Genomic DNA, 6,520 nt, shown 5'->3' with positions numbered 1-6,520 from the left:
ATCAAACTTAAATTTCTAGTATCAGACAAATTATCCACTCTCATCAATCTCTTTCGAGCATTGACCAGAGATCTGAATTAGGAATTAAATTTTCAACCATAACCCATGAGTTGACCCCATGCTAATTATTCAAAAATCATGTATGAACAACAACAAAACAGAGCATAACACAATACCCACTACATTAAATCAACAATCAACCACATAATTGCACCCCTAGATCTTGGGGTTTTAGCTACCCATCACAAGAATCAAAGAAAATGTACCTTCCATGAAAGCATCAATGCGTGACATGAAGTTAAGAAATTACAAGCAAACCCACTTTGGATTCAACTTCAATTTATCGAATTCAATAGCAAAGTTAAAAACTCCAAAAACTAGAAAGTGTTCTTCACAAAGTGAAATGTTTCTCTCTCTCACTCTCATAACTAGAAATTATGAACTCTCACTACAAAATAACTTTTTTTATCTCTTTCCTTTGGGCTATTTATAGTTTTGCAAAATTTGCCCCAAAAATACAGGACGCTACCCTTTGGGTGATGTTAGTTAGGCTCACAGAGTTTATTCAATGAATCACCAACCATGCTTTAACTTGTCTCCTCTTTCTTAAGGCTCCAGGTGTTTGAATTTTACTCATTGCTCTTGTTTGAGTTTTTCTTTCATGTTTGGCATATCGCTGAGCACCACTTTGGTCTTCCTTTCGATCCTTCAATTTTCTCCCTGTACTGTCACATTCTACAATGCTTAGGAAGGTCACCTCTGTCATTCTGCGAGTCTCCTTTTCTTTTGGAGTTCACTAATCTTTCTTGATAAATAAAAATGTTGTGAACTATCACTTTGGGCGAGGTCCTTCTCACTAGGCGATCCACCTTTGTTACTTGGCGATGATATATGTAAATTTTGCATTTCCTTTCACACTTTTGGCCTTTATTTCAAACATTCATCCTTGCCATGTCCATTAGACTTTATCGCTACGAATCATCATACTATCATTAGAACTTAACAAAATTAGACTTTGAGGATACTAATTATTGAGCTAAATAGGGTTCAAATTAGTTCAACTCTACCACTCATCATCCTTTAAGCGATTATTTTAACCTTCAAGTTAAGGCCTAAGTTTGACTATTGTGAACATTCTAAGTAAACGAGGTCACATGAGAATTCTGTTAGTGCATCTAGCTATGGAATGTTAAGTTTAGTCTAGAAAGACCCTTAATTTTGATCCTGAGGCTTCTGGCTAATTTGAGCCCCTTGTGGAATTTTGTTGAAATATCTATTTTGGGGATGAGACTCACTTTTTACTAAGATGACCTCATATAGACATTTTAATTGATTCGTTGAGTCCAAAACATCAAATTCAATAGGGTTACTGATGTCTATCGTGACCAACTACACTAACCTATGGTACGAGTGTCTACGATCGTCGTTAATATAGTAACCCAACTAAAGGTTGGGGTCGTGTCCCAAGGAAGTGATTTTGAGAATTAATAGAAAAATAAAATTTGGTACTAATTAGTCGTAGCTAAAGATTTTAATGAACAAAAACATTGTAAATTAAAGGGGGTGACACAAAAGTGTCAAATATCAATTGGTGGTTTTGTCACAAGTAGTAAAACCAACAAAAAATAACAAGAAAATCAAGTATGGGGGAAAGTTCTTGGGGTGTGACCGCAATACAAATTGAGATAAATCATTAAATACATGCTTTCAATAGAAAATTTCCAAGACAATAGTGACTACGCTAAGCTTTAAATGGAAATAAGTTCCCTCTCGGGCAACTTACCCCGTTTCAAATGAGTTCCTCTCGGACACCCATTTTTTGCATGAAGACCAGCCTACGCCTTACCCCACTCACTCTCTCGAGTTAAGTGTTAGGATATGGGACTAGGGCTTACCCTCTCGGGCAGAACCACATGTCGACCCACTCATTAGGCCATCAGTCTAGTGGTTTTGGTTTCACGACCTCCCTCTCGGGCAAGCCAAAAACACATAGGTGGCTTTGTATTTGAAACTACAAACCCTTTAGATTAAACCACTACCACTTGGTGAAATCACCATTAAAATACATCTAACCTATCAACAAGCAAGACCCAACAAGAATATCAATCCATATTTGCTAAATCACACCCGAAGTATGGGGTTTTTTAGCCACACATCAATAGATAAGAAATTATACCTAAAATGATAGAGAAATCAAATGGGTATAAGGTATTAAAACTTGATTCAAGAAAATGAAGAAGAATAGAGAAGACCATTTCCAATTTGGGGAAGATGAACTCTTTTCTTCAAGTCTCCCACAAAACCCTCTCCAATCTTGAGAGAAAATATGAAAGCTAAAGTGAAAAATACAATAATGTTCCGTCCCCTTTAAAACTAATAGAGAGCTAGTATTTATAGTTTCAGAAAATAGTTTTGTGGTGGATTGTTTGGTGAGGTAACTGGGAATCACCGATGAACTCAGCGATTCACCCATTATCTGGTTCATCGCCTTTTGTACTTGCCTACAACATCTTTGCATCCTGGACCATTGGGCGATATTGTACTGCTTTGCAAAACTGTTCGGCGACGCGCCGACTGCTTCTTTTTACCTTCGATTTGATCCTCTTCCTTCAGGGCTCCGTGTACTGGAACAAAGGGCTAAGTACGTCCCTTCAGCGATTCGCCAAGTGTGCTTGGCGATGCTCAGGCTTAAACTTTTTCGTTCTTTTCAGCCTCTTTGTTCCTTTTTGCACCTAAGTGTCCTTGCTTCCACTCAAACTTCAAATACCTGAAATTTAAGAGTTTTTATAAGATATTAGGATAAAAGAAGCATTTTAGGACACTAATTCTATTAAAATATGACCCTAAATGAGTCCAATTTGTCGACTTATCAACACCCCAACTTAAACTTTTGCTTGTCCTCAAGTAAATCTCAAGTTTAGCAGTTCAAATAGTATGTCTCAAATAGTGCTACACAAAACTAAATCATGAATATACATAACAAGACTCAAACTACTCATGCAAATATCAATTGTGTACTCAAAGTTTCAAGTTGTAACACACCATTACCAAAGATTCTCATGCTCACAATACTTGCTACTAATGCAAGTTCAAGCTCAACCACAATAGCAGAATGCCCTCACACAAAGAATGATTCCATATTCACACACACAAGTTAATCAATTTAAGATTAGGAATCAGATGCAACACTCACATTCAGAACGAGGAACACAATGCATGTTTTAACCCATAGGTTTGCCCTTATTTTCCAATTGATCTTCGATTCGGCTTACTCAAAATTAAAAAGGTTTTTTCAAGTCTTGTAGTGGGGCTGAGTGCAAAGATATGGTCATTTTAGGCTCAGTGACTAAAGATCCTCATGAATTGTGGAGCTTTCAACACTTTTTTCTCTTCACCTTCTTCTATCAATTTTTTCTTCTAGTGCTTCTAAGTCATCCTTTTATTCACTCTCAATGTATTTCTTGGAAACCCAATTCCTGTTGCACTTTTATTCCACAAAATTTATATATATGTATATATATATTTTTTTTTAATTTTTTTTTTTTAATCTTTTTTGAAAAAATTGAATTGAATTGAAGGAGTTCCATTTTTATGCAATACCATGGGTTAAGGGGGACTTTTCTTGCACTTCTTGACTTCTCCTTTTCCTTTTCACCACACCCGCAACTTAGGCTTTTGGCCTAAGTTGGCTATTCGCTAAACCACAACTCAAGAGGATTGTAGGTAGTGGTTCAAGTAAGGTCTAGGGTTCATCAAGGTTCTTCCAAAGAAAGGTAAGGCTCAAAGGGTGTTCAAAAGAGTTTCACACGTTCACGGGTAGGCCACAAAAGAGGTATATGTCAAATTTGGCTCACACTCTTTAAAGTTTCCTAAGATCATCTCTAGAGAACACCTTTCTAAATCAATCAGACTAATCGGGCAAATTCTAAGTTTATTCATGCAAGTTTCAAAGCAATCTAATCACACAAGGATTCGACACTTAAGTCAAACAAGACTACATACTTTCGCTAGTGTGCAACGATCATTATAAGAGAATCAATTTGATAAATGGCTAATCACAACGAGATGCAAAGAGTTCACATATTGTCTATGCAACTCCATTTGGCCTCATTATAGCCGTACATTCATGTTCGTTCAATTGAGAGCACTATTCAAGTCATCAGTATTGATCGAAACCGAGACTTAAATTTGTACGAGAACATGCACTTTCAACACAAGTGGTGCAAAAATTTTCGAAGAACAAAAATTTATCGAAAAGGTCAAAATTATTTTGCAATTAAACCAAAAGAAAGCCATAAACTCAAACAATTGCAAAGCAGTTTTTTAAAAACACAACTAAAAATAGACAGCCCAAATGTACACCAAGACACAAATATCCGAAACAAGCAAAATAAGGTGGGCATCACCCCACCACAAATAAAAACATTTGTCCTCAAATCCAAATAACAAAAACAAATCATTGCGAATGCGTAAAAAATTGCTAAAAATAAATTCAGGGTTCGGAAAACCAGCCTTAGATGCCGATTAAAATACTTTTGAAATACTAGGCGGTAATGTAATTCACTCCAAGTACTAATTATTGACTACAATACTAAAGGCGAGCAATAATCTATAAAATATTACATTGATGTGAAGTTGAGAAGTTTAAAATGAGGGAGAGTGGGGAAATTTAAATTTTTTGAGATTTTTTGCACTTTATAACTGTTCAGTTGTTGTCCATTCGACGATGTTAGTCAACTCACCGACCCACTCAGCCGTCTACCGAGTGGTCATTTATCTCGCCCGTTCTTCAAAATCTTCAATTTTCTGGGGGTGAGATCGGCGGTCTACATCGAGATCGCCAAGCAGGTTGGCGATGTGCCGAGTTGCTTTTCAAGTTTGCTCTGTTTTACAAGGTCTGCACAACTCTTGTGTTGAGCCAAATGGGGATCCTATTGGGCTCGCCGACCTATTTAGTGACTCAGGGAATGGACTTTCTGCTCGCCAACCTGAGATTTTCCACACTTTTCTCGGTTTATCTGCAACATCAACACACCATTATTTATAAAAGTTAAATCCTAAATTTACGACCTTGGGTTGCCTCCCAAGAAGCGCCTTATTTAACGTCATGACACGATGCAACTCCTCACTCAAGTTCCATTAGTGAGGTTTGCCTCATTTTCATGAGGCCACCCATCTTTTGGCTCTAGGTAGAGGACCTGTATACACAAACAATAAACAAAGAAAACAAAACTAAAAGTAAAATTGGTAAAAAACTACACTAAAAAGAACAAAAATTATAAGAGAACTACATCTTCATGGAACACCACTCCGCGGTAGCGGCGCCATATTGATGCTTATTGTGACCAACGACACTATCCTACGGTATGAGTGTCTACGATCGTCAATAATATTGTAACCCAACCAAGGGTTAGGATCGTGTCCCAGGGGAGTGGTAGTGAAAATAGTAGTAAGGCTAGAATTTCGTTCTAGTTAGCTATAGTTTGAGAAATTATCGAATAAAAACAAAGTAAATTCAAGTGGCTGACACCAAAAAGTCAAATATCAATGGGAGTTTATCACAGGAATAGCTAAAACAACAAAACTAAAGAGAAAATCAAGTATGGGGAGAAGTTCTTGGGATTTTACCGTAATACAAATTGAGATAAATCGTTGGGTACATGCTTTAAATAGGTAATTTGCAAGACAATAGTGACTAGGCTAAGCTTTAAATGGAAATAAGTTACCACTCGGGCAACTTACCCCGTTTCAAATGCGTTCCTCTCGGACACCCATTTTTCGCATGAAGACCAGCCTACACCTTACCCCACTCACTCTCTAGAGCTGAGTGTTAGGATATGGGACTAGGGCTCACCCTCTCAGGCGGAACCTCATGTCGACCCATTTCTTAGGCCATAGTGTAGTGGTTTTGGTTTCGCGACCTCCTTCTCGGGCAAACCAAAAACACATGGGTGGCTTTGTATTTGCAACTACAAACTCTTTAGATTAAACCACAACCACTAGGTGAAATAACCATTAAAAGACATCTAACCTATCAGCAGGCAAGACCCAACAAGAATATTAACCCATATTTGCTAAATCACACCCCAAGAATGGGTTTTTTAGCAACACATTAAGAAATAAGAAATTATACCTAAAATGATAGAGAAATGAAATGAGTATAAGAAATAAACCTTGATTCAAGCAAAGGAAGAAGAATTAAGAAGACCCACTTCTAATTTGGGAAAGATGAACTCCTTTCTTCAAGTCTCCCACAAAACCCTCTCCAAACTTGAGAGAAAATCTGAAAGCTAAAGTGAAAAATACAATAATGTTCCGTCCCCTTCAAAACTAATAGAGAGCTAGTACTTATAGTTAAAGAAAATAGTGCTGCGGCAGATCGGTTGGTGACGTAAGTGAGAATCGCCGATCGACTCAGCAATTCGCCCATCAGTTGGTTCATCTTCTTCTGTGCTTGCCTACAACATCTGTTCATCCTGGACGATTGGGTGATATTGTACTGCTTTGCGAAACTGTTCGG

Source organism: Solanum stenotomum, chromosome 3, assembly GCF_019186545.1.
Source record: "Solanum stenotomum isolate F172 chromosome 3, ASM1918654v1, whole genome shotgun sequence".
In the NCBI taxonomy this organism is placed as follows: Eukaryota; Viridiplantae; Streptophyta; class Magnoliopsida; order Solanales; family Solanaceae; genus Solanum; species Solanum stenotomum.
This window is presented reverse-complemented; position numbering follows the sequence as displayed.